The sequence below is a fragment of the Pangasianodon hypophthalmus genome, chromosome 21 (genome assembly GCF_027358585.1).
Source record: "Pangasianodon hypophthalmus isolate fPanHyp1 chromosome 21, fPanHyp1.pri, whole genome shotgun sequence".
In the NCBI taxonomy this organism is placed as follows: domain Eukaryota; kingdom Metazoa; phylum Chordata; class Actinopteri; order Siluriformes; family Pangasiidae; genus Pangasianodon; species Pangasianodon hypophthalmus.
This window is the reverse complement of record NC_069730.1, coordinates 19,809,769-19,829,417: the sequence shown is the minus strand read 5'-3', so window position 1 is coordinate 19,829,417 and position 19,649 is coordinate 19,809,769. Positions and strand designations below refer to the sequence as shown.

Sequence of the window (19,649 nt, the reverse complement as noted above, 5' to 3'; positions counted from 1 at the left end):
AGCACATTGTGTTTCAGAAACGCGTTAAAGTGAATGTCGGTGAGCGCTAGTTAGCCTGCTGATTATTCAGTAGGGCTAACAAAACTCATCACAGTTACCATGACGACTGGCCAGAAAGAAATGTGGGAAGTAATAATAATAATAATAATAATAATAACCTGGGAAAAATTCCATCTAGCACTCTTAAGGGTTCTTCGGGTTGTCCCTCTGGGAGAACTCTTAAAGGTTCTATGTACAAGATTTCAAGAAGAACCCTGTTCTTTCATGTCCTGGATTATCTCAAGTCAGCCTCGGATGGATGAATGGATGAATAGATGGATTGATGGATCAGTTGGATGGATGAAAGATAGCTAAAAGGATGGACGGATGGATGACAGATAGATGAATGACTAAACGGATGGATGTTTTGATGGTTAGACAGTTGATAGATAGCTGTATGTATGGACGGATGGATAGATGATAGCTGGAAGTGTGGATGGATGGATGTTTTGATGGTTTGAAAGCTGATAGATAGCTGACGGATGGATAGATGATAGCTGGAAGTGTGGATGGATGGATGTTTTGATGGTTTGACCGCTGATAGTTATATACATCGGCTTGATGGAACATAGATAGCCAGATAGAAGATGGATGGATGGAGCAATAGATGGATAGAGGATGAGATGTCAGATAGTTAGCTGTAGGAATGAATGGATGGATGGGTGGATGAGTGGGTGTATGAACGATTAGATGACAGATAGAACTGTCTACTTATCCATCCATCTGATGGCAGAAAGCATGATAGATGGATGGATGGAAGGATGGAAGGATGGGTGGCTGATAGCTATATGGAGGGATGGTTAGAGGGCTGGTATCTAGCTGGCTGTATGGATGGATGGGTGGATGATTAGTTGGCAGATAGATAGATAGATAGATAGATAGACAGATGGATAGATAGATGGTTAGGTGTTTAGATGGCTGATGGGTAGTTTGATGGATGGATGGATGGATGGATAGTAAGCTAGCTGACTGGCTGGATGGAGGAACAGATGGATGGATGGAGGGATAAATGGTTGGAGGAGTGGATGGATAAATAGATGTATGGATAACCGGTTGGATGTAAATGGGAATGAGGTTGTTTTACGAGTGGCAATGTACAGATCAGTGTATATAATGTCTATCACACACACACACGGTGAGTATAAGTTTTGGCACCCCTCCTCCCCTCCTCCCCTCTTCCTCCACCACGGCGTTGTTGTTGTTGTTGTTGATGTTTTTTCTTTCCTCGTGCTCTTCAGTTGTGATTGTGGAGCTGATGCGGCGCTTTTCTGAAGTGAATCGCGTCGCTTCATTTCCTCCTGATAATCGCTCTATCTAAATGCATCTCTGGTCTGTCAATCCCCGCCGCGATCCTGACAGGAAAAAAAAAATCCCTTCCATGTTCTCCGACATGTTCCGATGCCCCTCGTCCCGTTCCTTTGCCCCCCTCCTTCGCCCCCTTCTGCCCCCCCCCCGCCCCCCCCCCCCCCCCGACCGCTTGGGATTAACGTAACACGGAGTCGAGCGCTTTTCATTTTTAAAACGAACAAGAAAATCACTGTGTGTTTCCTCTCTGCCACGTTCTACCTCCTGATATTTCCACACACACCAGCATGTGACCACACACACACACACACACACACACACACACACACACACACACACACTTGTACACACCCAAGGTCAGATTACTGTGTTCTTATCAGCGAGTGTGTGTACTCATGTGTTTCTCACACACCTCTTTGTCACACACTGTCTCACTGACTCACTGCTGGAGACATCATTACACGTCAGTTTGTTCCTCTACCTGTCTGTCTCTCCACCTTTCCACTTGTCTGTGAATGTGTCTGTCTGTCTTTACACCCACCTGTCTGTCTGTCTTTACACCCACCTGTCTGTCTGTCTACCTACATCTCTATCTGTCTATATACTCACCTGTCTATCTGAGCACTCATCTCTCTGTCTGTATGCCTACCTGTCTGTCTGTTCTTATACCTGAGCGTCTGTCTGTGTCTCTATACCTTCGTGTCTGTCTGTCTGTCTGTGTCTACCTGAGCATTCGTCTGTCTGTCTGCATACCTACCTGTCTGTCTCTCTATCTGTCCATCTGTAGACCCGTCTATCTGTCTGTCTACCTGTCTTTTTTACCTATCTGTATGTCTGTCTGTTTACTTACCTGTCTAACTGTTCATCTGTCTGTCTGTATGTATACCTGTCTGTCTTTCTATATGCCTGTCTTTCCACCTGTCTGTCTCTCTGTTTGTGTTTGCACTTTTATGTCTGTATATTTGTCTCTGCTTTCCTACATGTGTGAGTGTGTGTGTGTGAGTGTGTGTGAGTGTGTGTGTGAGGTCACATGGCTGTGTTTGGGTGTGGCTGTGTGTGGGTATGTGTGTGTGTGTGTGTGTGTGTAGGACTCCTCATGGTTCAAAGCAGCGTCTTTACTCATTAACAGATGATTCATTTAGTTATTAGGATTATTGATTAACTCACTGCAGTATTCATAGTACACAGTACAACCTGTCTGTCTGTCTGTCTGTCTCTCTCCCTGTCTGTATGTCTCTCTGTTTTTCTCTGTCTGTCTCTGTCTATCTGTCTGTTTGTCTGTCTCTCTGTCTCTCTCTCTCTGCCTCTCTCTCTCTGTCTCTCTCTCTGTCTCTCTCTCTCTCTGTCTGTCTGCCTCTCTGTCTCTCTCTCTCTGTCTGTCTGTCTCTCTGTCTATTTCCGTCTGTCTCTGTCTATCTGTCTGTTTGTCTGTCTCGCTGTCTGTCTCTGTCTGTCTGTCTCTGTCTGTCTCTCTGTCTCTCTCTCTCTGTCTCTCTCTCTGTCTCTCTCTGTCTATCTGTCTGTCTCTCTATCTCTCTCCCTGTCTGTCTGTCTCTCTGTATGTCTGTCTGTCTCTATCCCTGTCTGTCTCTCTGTCTCTCTCTGTCTGTCTGTCTCTCTATCTCTTTCTCTGTCTGTCTGTCTCTCTCTGTCTGTTTTTGTCTGTCTGTCTCTCTCTCTCTCTGTCTCTCTCTCTCTCTCTCTCTCTCTCTGTCTGTGTCTCTCTGTCTCTCTCTATCTGTCTGTCTGTCTGTCTGTCTGTTTTTCTCTATCTCTCTGCCTCTCTATCTATCTGTCTGTCTGTCTGTTTTTCTCTGTCTGTTTGTCTCTATCCCTGTCTGTCTGAACATTTTGGTTTCTCCATCTGTCTCTCTCTTCTTTTTCTCTCTGTGTGTCTGTCTCTCAGTCTGTCTCTGCCTCACCATTTATCTTGTTGTCTGTCTCTCTGTCCCTTCATCTGTCTGCCTGTCTCTTTATCAGTTTCTCTCTCTATCTGTCTGTCTCTCCACCTGTCTATCTGTCTGTCCTTTTAACCATTTCTCTGTCGTTCTGTGATAGTTTTTTATCCACCCGTCTATCTGCCTGTCCTGCTGTCCATCAAGTCTGTCTGTCTCTCCATCTTTCCATCATGTCAAATATCTGTCTTTCTCTGTAGCTACCTATCTCTCTATTCATCTAGCTACCTGTTTATCAACCCATTTTTAATTCATATATCTATCTATCTATCTATCTATCTATCTGTCTGTCTGTCTGTCTGTCTCTCTGTTTGCTAGTTTGTCTGTCTGTCTCTCTATCTCTGTATCTCTTTATCAGTCCGTCTTTCTCTTTAGTGACATGTCTCTCCTTTCTTTTAACTGTCTCTCTGTTTGTCAACAAATTCTTTATTATTTTTTCTCCTTCATCTCTCTGTCTGTCTTTCTGTCTGTCTATAGCATCTGTTTATCCATTTCCTCTCAAACTTCTGTGTATCTGTAATATTTTGGTTTTATGTACATGAGCAGGTGTTTATTATTGAACGATGCAGGGTGTGTGTGAGTGTGTGTGTGAGTGTGAGCGTGTGTGTGTGTGTGAGTGTGTGTGAGCGTGTGTGTGTGTGTTTATGCCCCAGAAAGCTTTCTCTAATGTTCATGTCTTGGCTCTGCAGGGACGTTACACTCTCTCACTGTCCCACTTCTCCATCCTGAGACTTTATTTCAGTGACAGTGAGCGCACTCACACATTTACATCGCATGTTTACATCGCACTTTTACATCGTGCAACTACATCAAACGTTTATATCTTATGTTTACATCACACATTTACATCGCACATTTACATCCCACGTTTACATCGCACATTTACATCCCACGTTTACATCTCACGTTTACACAGCCTGATTACATCACACGTTTACATTCCACGTTTACATCCCACGTTTACATCGCACGTTTACATCTCACGTTTACATCGCACATTTACATCTCAAGTTTATATCGCACATTTACATCCCACGTTTACATCTCACGTTTACATCTCACGTTTACATCTCACGTTTACATCGCACATTTACATCCCACGTTTATATCGCACATTTACATCCCACGTTTACATCGCACATTTACACAGCCTGATTACATCACACGTTTACATTCCACATTTACATCTCATGTTTACATCTCATGTTTACATCGCACGTTTACATCGTGCAACTACATCAAACGTTTATATCTTATGTTTACATCACATATTTACATCGCACATTTACATCACAGTTACATCTCACGTTTACATCTCACGTTTATATCGCACATTTACATCCCACGTTTACATCGCACATTTACATAGCCTGATTACATCACACGTTTACATTCCACGTTTACATCTCATGTTTACATCGCACGTTTACATCCTGCAACTACATCAAACGTTTATATCTTATGTTTACATCACATATTTACATTCCACGTTTACATCTCACGTTTACATCCCACGTTTACATTCCACGTTTACATCTGACGTTTACATCGCACATTTACACAGCCTGATTACATCTCACCTTTACGTTCCACGTTTACATCTCACGTTTACATTCCACGTTTACATCTCACGTTTACATTCCACGTTTACATCGCACGTTTACATCGCACGTTTACACAGCCTGATTACATCTCACGTTTACATTCCATGTTTACATCGCATGTTTATATCAGAGTAAAAAGTAACACTTGGACTACAAACTCTAGGAGAAGCGATGTAACAAAGAAAGGAATTTATTATTATTATTATTATTATTATTATTTTTTATCTATTTAGCTATAAATTAGTTTTCTTTGTCTTCTTCATTTTGTCGTAAGGAATGTAAATTTTATTGTGCACAGAAGCACTAAAATATCACAATTAAATACACGTTACATGGTTTTAAAAATGAATTTAAAGGACGTAAAAAATTAATTTTAAATTTTCTGTTTTCTGTAAAAAAAAAAAATTATTGTTAAACATTTTAATTAATAATAATTTTATATTTTAAAAAAAAGAAAAGTAATGCTTATTTTATAGCTGTAGTTTCTGACACATATGTTCAGATTTTTTGTTTAAATTTCCTCCTGTGATCGTGTCATAACTTTAAACGTGCCACGTTTGCTAATCACTGTGTAAACTTCGCCAAATCTCCTGCGTGTCACGTGTCACGCACGCAGACACGTACCTCACACACAGGTAAGTAAAAAAACAAAAAAGAGAGAAAACACCTTCTGGGCAGTGGCTCAGGAGTGCCGTGGTGTCTCCGCCCCCCTTTTTCCCAGGCCCAATACGATTCCCACCTTGTGTGACATCATGTTTAGGCTCCGCCCACGCTCACTCCTGTCCCCCGGCACTCTCCACAGTGTGAAGAAGCTTTGTCCTCAGAAGGGACTGTTTTCAGAAAGAGCAGCGGATTTCAGAGGAGACGTTTCTTTAACGTTTATTAAAGCGAGAAGGAAAAAAAAAGGTGTTGCTCACGAGGTTTTAATGGATTAAGAAACTTTTTTTGTGGACATTTTTGTGGAATTTAACGAGGATTTCTTTACCTGGATGTAAAAACGTGAAAGGATTTTAACGTGTGGACGTCGTGCGCACTTTTCAGGAATACTTTTAAAAAGACAGTTCCGGATTAAGGATTACATTTTTGACATTTTTTACAGTTTTCCAGTCTTTCTTTCAGTTCGAGGATATGGGTGAGTAAAGTTTTTACACCTGTTGCTTGGTCGCGTCGCACCGTTTCACTTCGCTTTTACGTTCGTGAGAACTTTTGGATCTTGTCACTTTTTCTTTCTTTTCCTTCCGTTCCTTCAACCTGAAAAAGTTTCAGAATGTAAAAGTTGCCACTTTCTTATCTGGACCTCGAGCTCGTGCTACTTGTTGAGCCTTATCGAGACTCCTTTTGTCCTTCAATGCAGGCTCGTTTGCTTAAAACAATAGTTTTAACCTCTTTAAAGCCCGGGTCCTTTTCTTTCCCCACATCCTGGCGTTTTTTTTGTTTTTGCCCCCTCAGCACCCCCCTGAAACCCCCCACCCCCCCCACCCCGTCATCCTGCACTTTAAGTTTAAATAAAGTGCCACCGTGGGTTTGTTCTGTCACTAAGCCGCAGCTGAGGTGAGACGCCCCGCCGTGAGGAGCCTGTTTTTCCAGTTGTTCTTTATCTCCCTTGGTGATCTCGTCTCGTTTTTATTTTTATTTTTTTTTTGGTCGGGTCGTCTCTGACGCTTGGAAGTTTTTTAGCGCTGCTTCAGGGCTTCTTGATTAGAGAGGACAGAAGAAAATGAAAGACTTCCCCCCCCCTCCTGTCTCCTTCTCTCTTTGAGCCGTAGTAAAAAAAAAAAGGCTGTTTTGTGGTCTTTGTAATTCGAGAGCTGATTGGTGAAGGACTGTAATTGCTCAGCTGTCTGGTTAAACACCGTCTCTGAGGTGTGAGGACGGCTAGTACTCGTTCTTTCCTCCTTCTCTCTCAGAAAACAAGCGCCTGTTAAGTTAAAGTCATTTCAGCTCCGTTGTACGAGTTTTAACCCCACGAACGAGGCAGGTGTTGCACAACAGGTTCATTGCTCAACTCGTCTCAACTGTCAGCGTCACCGTAAAAACGAGAGCGCTTTATTTCTTTCTTTTATTTATTTTTTTCCCCCGTGTAATTTTACTGTGTTTCAATCAGCTGTCGAATGTTGGCAGGTTGTATTTAGAGCGAGGTGAAAGGTAACCTGGCTGTCTTGGTTTGTTAAACTCTGGGAGGTTTTTCTCTACACACACACACACACACACACACACACACGCACACACACACACTCCCTCACTTCTGTTAATCATTCACCAGCGAGTCCTCCAAATCTCACGCCACCTTCACTTCAGATCTGGAGAAAACGTGTCAGCGTGTACTAGACGAAAAAAAAAGATCGTAATAAATTCATGCTCATGATTTGCGCTCTTTCCGCCTGATTCTTAAATTATTCTGGAAATTTTTTAAACAAATAATTTAAAAACAATTTATTTTATTTTCCCCAAATGTCCCTTTGAAATGTCTTTGCTCCTATTAGCTGGCCAAACCACAGACCTGAACCACAGCGCGGTTTTTGCGCTGTAATGACGACGCAGTCCGTTTTCCTGTCATCGCCCTGACACTAATCCGTCACTCGCTCCAGTCGTCTGTCAAGTTCAGGAATTCGTTCTCGGAAAATGAGCTAAAACGTTCCGGAACGTCGCTCCTGTTTGGGCTGATTGGGTAAGACGACTTGACGCGGTCACGTTAAACCTTCGAAATACTTAGATACTTCCTTTTTTTAATGTTTTTTTTTTTTGTTTTATCCTTGTTATTTTAAGAGACAGGTAATTAATGATGCTTGAGGTTTGTATGTTGGAGGCGTGGCCTGTCCAGCATTCCGATGAGCAGCAGTAGTCACTACATATATATATATATATATATATATATATATATATATATATATATATATAAAGTTAACTATTTCAACACAAATTAAACAGCGCACTATATAGTGTGAAAATCCTTCGTTTGATGTTTACGTGTTATTCGCTCAATTCCACGCTATCTTTGTTTGATCAGCAAAGCTAATACTAGCTACACACTCTTACCAGACGCACCGACGATCTCTGCTACTTCTTTCCGAGCTTTATTTTTCTTCGTAGCATCTCTATACACATTTAAATTCATGAGCCACAGTGATGTTTTTCTTCCGTTTTTTTTTTTTGTGTCAAACAGTCAAAAAATCGTGAGCAGGGAACTGAAGAAACATCGGACCACACGCACCATAAGGTTGGTCCGAGGAATCGTTCGAGCCAATCATTAGGATTTATACGTAAGTTAGGTGCTTTGTCGCTCGCTAGCGTGAACGTCGAGTTATAAAGAAACGTAGAGTGGTAAAGGAGCCACTGCATCGTTCCTCTAAAGCTTTGAACGAATCAGGTGTGAAACAGAAGTTTTTTTTTCTTCAGGTTTTATGTGTCGGAGCTGACCTCTCGTCTGTTACTCTTGACCTCCGGCGTCATGGCCCCGAGTCCTCGCATTCCTCCTGTTTACGACGTTGTGACAGTCGCGTCTCCAACTGCTTCGTCCCCGCCCCCCAAGAGCTCGACTCCTCCTCCTCCTCCTCCTCCTCTTCCTCCTCCTCCTTCTCCACATAAACGACTCGGATTTGTTTTTCACTAGCAGAGGCTACAGATCCCCTTAAACAACGCGACCTGGAAATTTGTTTACACGCCAAAGCCGTAGATTAGAGCCGCACTCGTTATTCCCTCGTAACCCCGTCGTGATTTTACAAACCTCGCCGCTGCCGGAGCAGGTCTCTACGGCAACGGGGTTCTGTCGGCTAATTCGCCTTCGGAGGCGATCCAGTAGGAGAGAGAGGACAGTCATTACCAGCGTGATGCATTCGTTCTCTCCGAGTCCAGGTGGAGGTGAAGCGCGGCCTGATTAACGTTGTGAATGTCTTCGCAAGTTAAGCAGCTTTGCTTTCCGTACATGCTTTCTGTACACACACACACACACACACACACACACACACACACACACACGTCTCATTATATGAACAGCGTAGGCTTGGGCAGGTAATTAGTTCTACAATGTATCGTAATATTCCTCATTTATCACGCTAGATACGAACAAATTTATTCGTAAATCTTTCGCAGGTATTCATCAGAGTCGTAGAAAAAACGTTTGCAAAGTACGCTTGACTTTTTTGTTTCTTTTTCTTTTTTTCTTCATTTCAGTTTTCTGCTCTTTCTTTCTTTCTGCATTGTTCTTTATTTATTCATTGTCAGTCTATTCTTTCTTTCTTTCTTTTTCTATTTATTCCTTGTCTGTTCTTTCTTTCTTTCTTTCTTTCTTTCTTTCCTTCTTTCTTTTTCTATTTATTCCTTGTCTGTTCTTTCTTTCTTTCTGCATTGTTCTTTATTTATTCATTGCCAGTGTATTCTTTCTTTCTTTCTTTTTCTATTTATTCCTTGTCTGTTCTTTCTTTCTTTCTTTCTTTTTCTATTTATTCCTTGTCTGTTCTTTCTTTCTTTCTTTCCTTCTTTCTTTTTCTATTTATTCCTTGTCTGTTCTTTCTTTCTTTCTTTCTTTCTTTCTTTCTTTCACCCTTCCATTTGACTTTTCATTTTATTTCATTTTGTTACTTATTCTTTCTTTTATTCTTTTATTCTATCCTTTCTCTCCATTTTTTTTTGTGTTTGCATCTTATAATTCTTTCTCATTTTATTCCTTTTTCTGTCAGTTTTTTTCGTTCGTATCTTGCGTAAACGTTTTTGCGAACTCAGTAATGCGTACAATACTGCGATTATATCATCAGTAAGGAATTAAACACTGTGTGTGTCGTGCTGTTAGAGGAAAATAATCAGCGACAGGATGGTGTGATGAAGCGGAGTTGCAGTTACCACTCTGACACTACGAAGTGTTTTATTCTTCTTACACCGCAGATATTTTCCAACGATTACAGATTTATCCATTTATAGCTACATTTAACGTTCCTGTTTTCACTTGAGTTGCAAATCGCAGCGTCACGTCGTGTTACCGAGAAACCGCAAAGAAGCGTAAACTCCTCCGTCCTGAAGATTTAAGGTCACAGCTTTACCTCTGACTGTTACAAAGCACTGACACTGGAGACTCCTTCCATAAACGTTAACCAAACAAACATCTCTTTATTTTCTAAAGAGTTTATAAAGAGAATTTAATAAAGTCGATTGTAATCTAAATATTAAACATCGACATGTTTTTGCAGTGCAAAGCGTTGATCAGACCGTGAAGCTTTTCCTCCTCTTCTGTGAGTGTGTGTGAGTGTGTGTGTTTGTGAGTGTGTGTGTGTGAGTGTGTGTGTTTGTGAGTGTGTGTGTGTGTATGTGAGTGTGTGAGTGTGAGTGTGTGTTCCTGTTCACAGTTGACTGCACTGACACACAGCATCAGAGTCACTGAGACTCCGTCAGCCGTGGGAACCTCACCGCATTACTGAACAGTGTGTGTGTGTGTGTGTGTGTGTGTGTGTGTGTATGACACACTAATGCACTCTGGCAAGTGCAGAGCAGAACTGGTGCTGTGACGGGGGAGAGAAAGATGGAAAAAGAAAGAATATAGAACAGAAAATGGGCAAAGAGAGAGGGAGGGAAAGAGCGAGAGGGGGCTGAGGAGATGCAGAACAACAAAAGGAAATTAAAGAGAAAGATATGAAAAGGAAAAGAGAGAGAGATTGAAAAAAAGAAAGGCAATGAGAGCTAGGGAGAGATATAGAGGGAATGAAAAAGGGGAGAATAGAAAAAAATAAAGAGAGTGAGAAAATGAAAGAAAAAATAGAGGGAACAAAAGTGGGGAAGACAACTAAAGGAAAGAAAGAAAGAGAAAGAAAGAAAGATTGGTGCTTTATCTGACTGGACATGACTCAGATTTTATTGTTCTTTTATCATCTTTCTTTTCTTTTTCTTTCTTTCATTTTTCTTTCTTTCTGTCTGACTTTCTTTCTTTCATTCCTTTTTCTTCATTCCTTTCTTTGTTTCTTTCTTTCCTTCTCTCTCTAGTTTTTTTTTCTTTGTTTCTTTCCCTTTCGTGTTTTTCAGTTTTTGCTTTCTTGCCTTTTCTTTTCATTTCTGTTTATTTCTTTCCTTTTTATACTTTTTCTGCTTGGTCTTTCCTTCTTTCACTCCCTTTCTTTTTAGACGAACTCTGATAGAAGAATAAATTCTGTACTGAGATATTGAAATTAAATATTGGCACCCCGGTCTCTCTGTGTGTTTAAACTCTCTGTATGTGTGTGTGTGTGTGTGTGAGAGAGAGAGAGAGAGAGAGAGAGAGACAGGTGATGACACGAGGCTCGTGAGCAGTTATAAAGCTTTAATGACATCCGGAAGTCCTCCTCCTCTTCCTCCTCCTCCACTTCCTTCTCCTCATCTTTCTCTTCCTCCTCTTCCTCCTCTTCCTCCTCCTCCACTTCCTTCTCCTCATCTTTCTCTTCCTCCTCTTCCTCCTTCTCCTCTTCCTCCTCTTTCTCCTCCTCCTCTTCCTCTTTCTCTTCCTCCTCTTTCTCTTCCTTATCTTTCTCTTCCTCATCCTCTTCCTCCTCCTCTTTCTCTTCCTCCTCCTCCTCTTTCTCTTCCTCCTCTTTCTTCTCCTCTTTCTTCTCCTCTTCCTCCTCCTCATCTTTCTCTTCCTCCTCCTCATCTTTCTTTTCCTCTTCCTCCTCCTCCTCTTCATCCTCCTTCTCATCTTTCTCTTCCTCCTCCTCCTCCTTTTCTTCCTCCTCCTCTGCCACCTCCTTGTCCTCCTGCTCTTCCTCCTCCCTCCTCTTCCTCCTCTTTCTCCTCCTCCTCTTCCTCTTCCTCCTCTTTCTCTTCCTCATCCTCTTCCTCCTCCTCTTTCTCTTCCTCCTCCTCCTCTTTCTCTTCCTCCTCTTTCTTCTCCTCTTTCTTCTCCTCTTCCTCCTCCTCATCTTTCTCTTCCTCCTCCTCATCCTTCTTTTCCTCTTCCTCCTCCTCCTCTTCGTCCTCCTTCTCATCTTTCTCTTCCTCCTCCTCCTCCTCTTCGTTCTCCTTCTCATCTTTCTCTTCCTCCTCCTCCTCCTTGTCTTCTTCCTCTGCAACCTCCTTGTCCTCCTCCTCTTCCTCCTCCCTCCTCTTCCTCCTCTTCTTCCTCCTCCCCCTCCCTCCTCCTCCTCCTGTTAGCGTCTCGGCCGTTAGCGAGGATGTCGGCGGTTTTCAGCTTGCTGTTCTGCGGCTCTTCTTGTCGATGTAATGGAATGAAAATGGCCGCCGTGTATCGATCTCTCCGTCTCTCTGCTCTCCTCCCGCTGCGCAGTCTCCACTTGTTTTCAATATTAAGCCTCTTTTAGATTCTTTAAAAGCCTCACAGTTGCAACGTGATTACAGCGAACGTGCTAATGGCATGAAAAAGTGTTTCCTCTAAGCGCAGTGTTCTTTCCTCAGAAGTGGATCACGTTACACTTCCGTCTTTCTGGCAAACACCGTTACGCTGCAGTCTGTGAAAGGGCCTTTCTTTCTTTCTTTCTTTCTTTCTTTCTCTTTCTGTATTTCTTTCCCACTTTCTTTCTTTCCTTCTTTCTTCTGTCTAATTTTTTCTCTTTTCATTTCTTTAACTGTTTTCTTTCTGTCTTTCTTTCTTTCTTCTGTCTAATCCTTTCATTCTTTCTTTCTTTCTTGCTAGCTTTCTTTCTTCTCTTTGCTTTTTTTCTTTCTTTTCCTTTCTCTGTCTAATTCTTCCTCTTCCTTTTCTGTTCAATTCTTTTTTTTTTTCTTTGTTTTCCATAAATCGTTTTTGGTAAGTTTCATAAAAATCGCCAAATTAAATCCAACCTTTATTTGCTGTTTTATTTACTCTGCTTGTGTAGTTTAGTTAAAAATGAAAATAAAAAATTTGAATTTCTGAGTGCATGTCGTAAAGTCCTGATATGTGGTTGTGGAGAAATAATAAATATAAGAAATGATTCATTTACAAAATAATTTATTTTAATTTTTTTGCGCAATATTGTCGCAATCCTGCGATTTGTCCGTGGCACTTTCACCCCGGAAATAAAAACTTTACCTCTTTTTTTTTTTTTTTTTTCTTCGCGTCTCTGCCTTTCGTGGCTGTTTGCGGTTTGTGGGGAAAAACCCGCCGCTGGTCTGAGCTCCGTATTCTGATGTTTTTTTGATTTCTTCTTTGCAGCAGAGCTCTTTTTGATCTCGCTGCTCCTTTCATGTGAAAGTCGAGCTAATTTTCCCGTCACGCTCTCGCTGAGTCACAGCGCTTTCTGCTCAGGAGCAATTTCAGCAGCTGGTTAAAAAACCTCACGTTTTTATCCGACGTTTCCCCGTTAGTGAAAACCCAGGGAAAACTAGCGCTAATCACGCCGCGGCCGTGAATAAAAGTGGACGCGGAAGACGTGTTAACACGAGTGCTTTGTACGTGCGGCTGTCGGCGATGCCGAACACGCGAGCTGCGATCGCGTCCAGATGTTTTACAGAACAGAAGCAGTGTAATGTGATTATCACCACACGCGCTGAGAGCCGCCGCGCCGCAGCATAAACACGGCCTCGGATTATCCTCCCGCACAGAACGCAGTCACAGAACGCAGTCACAGCGCCGTCACAGAACGCCGTCACAGAACGCAGTCACAGCGCCGTCACAGAACGCCATCACAGAACGCAGTCACAGCGCCGTCACAGAACGCAGTCACAGCGCCGTCACAGAACGCCATCACAGAACGCAGTCACAGCGCCGTCACAGAACGCAGTCACAGCGCCGTCACAGAACGCAGTCACAGCGCCGTCACAGAACGCCGTCACAGAACGCAGTCACAGAACACCGTCACAGCGCCGTCACAGCGCCGTCACAGAACGCAGTCACAGCGCCGTCACAGAACGCCGTCACAGAACGCAGTCACAGAACACCGTCACAGCGCCGTCACAGAACGCAGTCACAGAACGCCGTCACAGAACGCCGTCACAGAACGCAGTCACAGAACACCGTCACAGCGCCGTCACAGAACGCCGTCACAGAACGCCGTCACAGAACGCAGTCACAGAACACCGTCACAGCGCCGTCACAGAACGCCGTCACAGCGCCGTCACAGAGCGCCGTCACAGAACGCAGTCACAGAACGCCGTCACAGCGCCGTCACAGAACGCAGTCACAGCGCCGTCACAGAACGCCGTCACAGAACGCAGTCACAGAACGCCGTCACAGCGCCGTCACAGAACGCCGTCACAGCGCCGTCACAGAACGCCGTCACAGAACGCAGTCACAGAACACCGTCACAGCGCCGTCACAGAACGCCGTCACAGAACGCAGTCACAGAACACCGTCACAGCGCCGTCACAGAACGCCGTCACAGCGCCGTCACAGAGCACCGTCACAGAACGCAGTCACAGAACGCCGTCACAGCGCCGTCACAGAACGCAGTCACAGCGCCGTCACAGAACGCCGTCACAGCGCCGTCACAGAACGCCGTCACAGCGCCGTCACAGCACCGTCACAGAACGCCGTCACAGAACGCCGTCACAGCGCCGTCACAGAACGCCGTCACAGAACGCCGTCACAGCGCCGTCACAGCGCCGTCACAGAACGCCGTCACAGAACGCCGTCACAGAACGCCGTCACAGAGCGCCGTCACAGAACGCCGTCACAGCGCCGTCACAGAACGCCGTCACAGCGCCGTCACAGCGCCGTCACAGAGCGCCGTCACAGAACGCCGTCACAGAGCGCCGTCACAGAGCGCCGTCACAGCGCCGTCACAGCGCCGTCACAGAACGCCGTCACAGCGCCGTCACAGAGCGCCGTCACAGAGCGCCGTCACAGAGCGCCGTCACAGAACGCCGTCACAGCGCCGTCACAGAGCGCCGTCACAGAGCGCCGTCACAGAGCGCCGTCACAGAACGCAGTCACAGCGCCGTCACAGAACGCCGTCACAGAACGCCGTCACAGAACGCCGTCAGCGCCGGGGGCTCATAACCCCAACAAGCCATTACCTCCAACCCAGCCGCGCATTTCCACAGCTGGACTTCTACTGCTCTACTATCGAGCCTTTCTTTCTTTCTTTCTTTCTTGCTTTCGTCTGTCTAAATCTGTCTCTTTCAATTTCTTTAACTGTCTAGCCTTTCTTTCTTTTTGCTTCTTTCTTTCTTTCTTTCTCTTCTTATTTCTTTAACTGTGTATCTTTCTTTCTTTCTTTCTTTCTTTTTCTTTCTTTCATTTTTGTTCTTTCTTTCTTTCTTTCTTTATTGCTTTCTTTCTTTCTTTTTTCTTTCTCTCTCTTTTAATTTCTTTAACTGTCTAGTAACTGTCTTTCTTTCCTTCATTCTTTCTTTCTTTTGTGCTCTCTTTCATGCTTTCTTGAGAACTTGAGAAATGCACAGGTTTTTTTTTAAAATTTATATTTGTTTATTTTATCAGCCAAAAACAGGCACAAAAATCAATCAATCAATCAATAAATAAATAATAAATCCTATATATTTCCGTATTCAACATGTGCAGTGTTGTTATTGGAGACATTTGGGTCACTACTTAGGCTCCCTACGTAGGCAGCATCCTTCAGCAGGGTGGCTTTTAGAGGTTTCTTATTCTGGGCAAAAATTGAAGGCGTGTGTTTTTTTTTTTTGCAATTTTTTAAAAAGTTTTTTTAATTAGTTGTTATCACTACACGAGAAATCTGTCGGGTTTTCGGCGTACTCCACAATGTGAAAGATCCACAATAACAAATTTTTTTTTATGCCTAATGTTTTTTAAACGAAGTCTTTCTTTCACTCTTTAAGTTGATCAGAGTTTCACTGGTTCAGACGAACTGAGCAGCGCGGGTGTGACTTCTCTCCTGTAAGTGAGAGCTATCACTCTTCTTTCCCGAGAGAGATCTCTCTCTTTCTTTCGTTCTTTCTTTAGGCTGCGTTTGACTCTCTTTAATTCTTTTTGCGGTTCTTCTTCTCACCCTGCGCTGTAACATGTCGTTCTCGGTGTTGATGACTTCTCACATAACGCTATATTTTCCCTCCGGCGAGGAAGGCAAGCAGACGTGTTCCTGTGACCGCCTTTTTCCAGCCTCCTGCGCTCGTTAATTAAAAAAAAAAAAAGAAAAAAGACAAACACTTTAGTGCGAGCTGTTTATGCCTCGTCTCACGCTGTACCAACGTCAATAATCATTTCATCAAAAATGATTTCTCCCAGATCCTGCAGCGCTGATGGCTTTCTTCCACCTCGTCCTCAAAAATAATTATTCAGTGAATAACTTAATAACGGCACCATTTTTTTCTAATTAAGAAATAAATAATGTCAGCTTGTGGCTTTATGAGATGAAGACGGGATTCAGTTCAGTTCTTAATAAAAGTTACTAAAAATCTCAAGATATTCCATCATTTTCCAGGACACGCTCTAAATTTTATTCCAAAGAATAAAATTTATTCTACCAATTTATTTAGTCTATCAATTTCCATTAAAAAATACAACAATTATTCATTTATTCAAAAAATAATTAATTTATTTTTTTAAAAATAACAATCCGGACTGTTGTGTTTGTCATTGGTTCTAAAAACATTATTATTAAATAAAAAGAACTTTAATATTAAATTTAAATATCAAGGAGTTTTTAAATTTATTATTTTAAAAATTTATTTTATTTTTTAAATTTTTTATTTCATTAGTAGGGTATGTTTTAGGAATCCAGACTGTTTCGACACAAAGAGTAAAAAATAATCCTTTAGATTTGAGTTGTAAATTTAGTTATAATACTTCAATAATAAGAATTATAATATTTAAATAAGTTAAATATAAAGATTTTATTTATTGTTTTTTATTTAGTTTTTTTAGCATTCTGGACTGTTTCACAGTGAATTTATTGTATTTCAGTTGTAAATTTGGTGATAAAAACATTAATATTAAATAATAATAACTGTAATATTAGCATTAAATATCAAAATTTAAAATGTATTATTTTTTGTGTTTAATTTTTTTAAAATGATGCTTGAAATTTCAGAATTTTAATATTAAATAATAAGAATTTTAATATAAAATTTAAACACTAAAGTCCTTCTGCGTGTCGATTTTTCCATAAAGTGTTTGTCTCTGAAGTTAATTTCTTGTATAAAATAATTTTACATCACCGTGACATCGTGACCTTTTCCAGCCACGCCCCTTCAACGCTCTTAAACCACGCCCCTTCAACTATCCTAAGCCACGCCCCCTCACAATCTCTCAGCTGTTTCAGAGCAAACCCTTGCAAAAGTTTTAATGACCCTCTTTGGCAGTAATCATTCATGCGTAAATGACAAGTGAAAGCCAAAATTATTGGCACCCTTGTTAATAAAAATTAGGTTTAAAAAAAGGTTTATGGAAAAAAAAAACTGTCTGAAGTAAATGAACTAATAATTTTTGACATGGGCTTCCCAGAGTCGCGACTGAAAACCTGTTGAAAATCTGTGGAAGGAGCTGAAGAGTCTAAAAGAGAGGATCTAGAACCCTAGGACTCTAGAACCCTAGAACCCTGGGTGCTAATAATTGTGATAAATGTTTTTTTGTTTTGTTTTTTTGTTTAGTGAGGGTGCCAATAATTCTAGAGTTGATGAATCTGGATTTGCGGTACGTGTAATTCCGCTCTCGTCATTGCATTTCCACACGATTACGTTTAACCGGAAAAATAACTCGGATGTAGCGTGAACGTGGGCGTGTTTGTGTGCGTGTTTTTGTGTTCCGTTACAGTGTGTTCTCTTGCTGAACTTTTGTGATCGTCGAGCAGATCATAACCCGAGGCTGTTTTTTTCCCGCCACTCTTCCGTGACGCATTCGTACAGCGTTGTTTTTGTTATCGTATCACACACAAGCGCTCTTTTGTCTGCAGAGCCATAAAAACTTCACATGTGGCCTTGTCAGAGGATCTCCGACATTCCTTTCGGCTCCGTGCAGCCGTGACACGAGTAACGAGCTCGTCAAACACCTCCTCGGGTCCGCGGAAGAGCCGAGTATCGTTTACAGCACTACACACTCACGCTATTGTTTTGTACAAGAGAGCGTCTCGCTGATGAGCGACGAGTTTTATACGCCACCCACTCTGAATTTTATAATGAGATACAGATCAAAACGTCGCCTGAGGACGGATTGAAAGTGTTTGAACTTACCGCATGATGAGCGCACGTGATTATTAAAGAACGTGCGAGCGAGACGGGTGTCAGGTGCCCGCAAAAGACGTTATCACGTTATCACTAAACGCCTAGTTGTGTATGTGAAGGCGTCTGGATCGGTTTTATACGCTCAAAAAACCTTCTCGACTCGTATGACGAGATTCGTCAGTTTTCCAGAAAACTTGTTTAATTAGCTGAAGAGTCTAAAAGTGAGGCTCTAGAACCCCAGACCCCTAGAACCCCAGAACCATGGAGGATCTGGAGATAAACTCTAGATAAGACAGAGAGAGACATCAAATCAAGCATTAGAGGAGAAGACTCGGTACTGAACGCAAGGGTGCCAATAATTGTAACATTACGCTAATTAATTTTATTTAAACTCATCGTTACTAAGGGTGCCAATATTTCTGCTGTTGACTAATTTGTGTTTGTGGTACATATAATTACGCTCTCATTGTTGCATTTAAAAATGGTTAAGTTTAACGGAAAACAGTATTCCGATGTGGGTGTGTTTGTTTGTTTGTGGGCGTGTCCTTGTTATTGTTATTGCAAATGTAAACATCACGATTGTGATATTTTGTGTATCGTAGAAATCTCTTTGGAAATCACAATATGATCATTTTGTCATATCGCCCCATCCCTAATACCATCTTTTTCCTTTTTTGTTATATATACAAGGACGTACAACCTCAATATGGTCGAAATTGGGTTAGCGGTTGATGCTAAATGCAAATAAAGTGTAGTTTTAGCAGTATAGTCTTTTTTCTGAGGAATTTACCAACATATCTGAGGAAAATGTTGATATTCCGGACTGTTTTGATGCGTTTCCATGGTTACTGTGCGTTCACATTATTTAAAAAAACTCAATACCTTCAAGCTAGCTAGCTTGTAGCCTCAGAATTAGCTAGTTACTGCTTGGACTTAATGTTAATCAACAATGAGTCAGATAGATGAATCGTAATTTTATATGTTTCTAAAAGAATAATAGAAGAACAGATGGGTGCAAAAGTTTTGGCCCCCTGCTCTATGATGTACCGAGACTCAGTTATTGTTGAACGCTTCTTGTTTCTAATATTTTATTGATTTAGTGGTTAATATTTTTATTATATTTTTAGTATTTAATTCATGTATTTGTACATGGATGCGTTTATTGATCCAAAAATAAACTATGTTTGAAAAATGATGTTTGATTATTCTTCAGATTAAACATCTACATGAAAATGGAGTTAAAAATAAACATCAGTATTGTAACAATTTCAAACCGTACCCGTGATAGGAGCATGTCTGTATGAATCTATATGGAAACGCGTGATTAATATAGTCGTGTAAACGACGTCAGATTTTTGGCAGAACTTTGTTGGTGGTGTTTCAGCGGGAGGACAGAAGCAGATGGTCTGAGGTGGACCGAGCACCCGTGTATCACCTCGTCTGAGCGTGACGCTCACACCGACACCGTCGTACTGCAAACCCCACCAGGAATACACTGAATTTTAAAACACATCTCCATATTCTAATGTGCTAATGTGCTATACTCAAGATTTTCTTTCTTTATTTTATTTATTATTTCCTCCTACACTCCAGTCAGCCATATGGCAACGGATATATCATCGAGATGAAAAAAAAATCGGAATAATTGGAGTTCTTACTTCTGTTTACGCCGAAGACCGATCCTTGAGGAATGCCGGCGTACAGCGTGTTGAAA

At 41.9% G+C, this 19,649-nt stretch overlaps 1 protein-coding gene across 5 annotated transcripts in view; it reads left to right on the top strand.

The window, feature by feature from the left end:
• The window catches only part of ptprfb (protein tyrosine phosphatase receptor type Fb), a 201,502-nt gene that overhangs the window by 38,093 nt on the left and 143,760 nt on the right, over positions 1 to 19,649 (top strand). For 4 of the 5 annotated variants that reach the window (XM_053227633.1, XM_053227632.1, XM_053227631.1 and 1 more), the window contains exon 1: positions 5,682 to 6,035. The exons of the other annotated variant lie outside the window; for it this stretch is intronic. The gene's annotated coding sequence lies outside the window, so the exon portion shown is untranslated. Of the gene's footprint in view, positions 1 to 5,681; positions 6,036 to 19,649 lie in introns of those variants that run through there. 5 annotated transcript variants of the gene reach the window in all.